Here is a 766-nt window from a genome sequence, read left to right on the forward strand (position 1 = left end):
TCTCCCGCTTTGGAGAGTGTGTGTGCCCACATTTTCAGCAGCCTCTCTCTCTCTCTCTCTCTCTCTCTCTCTCTCTCTCTCTCTCTCTCCTCCCCCTCTCTCTTTCCTGGCTTCGGGAGAGGAAGAGAGGGTGGTGATAGGGGGATTCTGTCTGTGGAGGGTTAGGCGGGAATCCCAGGACGCCCACTGTTGTGGGGTGGGGAGCAGGTTAGGGCGGCGTGGCACCCAGCGCCCGGGAGGATATGCTTTGTGCACATGCTTTGCGCACACCAGGCTAGACCAAGTCTTTGGGGAGTCCTTCCCCGCTGGCTTCCCTCTGCTGAGGCTAATTTTAAACGGACTTTAGGGAGTCTGGGCTGCACATGACTGCCCCAGATGGACCTGGCCACCTCTCTCATGCGGTACAGAACCCCCACCTCCTCTTCTTCACTGACTCCTTGCCTGCATTTACTAGCCTCATCCTGAGCCCGGACTCAGATAACCCTCTAGTGAGCCCCCCAACCCCTCTTGACCTGCTGCCCATGCACTGACCCCAGGCATCTTCCTGCCTTCTTCCCAGCTCCTTCCACAGATCGGGGGAAACCGCCTAGCCTGTCTCGAGGGGCTTCTAATTCGCGTTTGGGATATGGGCAGTCTTCTCTGGTAACACCCTAAACAGCGTCCCATCAACATGGATGTTAACTCTCTTCCCATCCCACTCTACGTTCTCCACCAGGGAGAGGAGGAGCTGGGGCCTTGACCTTGAGAGAGTGGGGGAGATGGGGCG

Source organism: Myotis brandtii, unplaced genomic scaffold (genome assembly GCF_000412655.1).
Source record: "Myotis brandtii unplaced genomic scaffold, ASM41265v1 scaffold48, whole genome shotgun sequence".
NCBI lineage: Eukaryota > Metazoa > Chordata > Mammalia > Chiroptera > Vespertilionidae > Myotis > Myotis brandtii.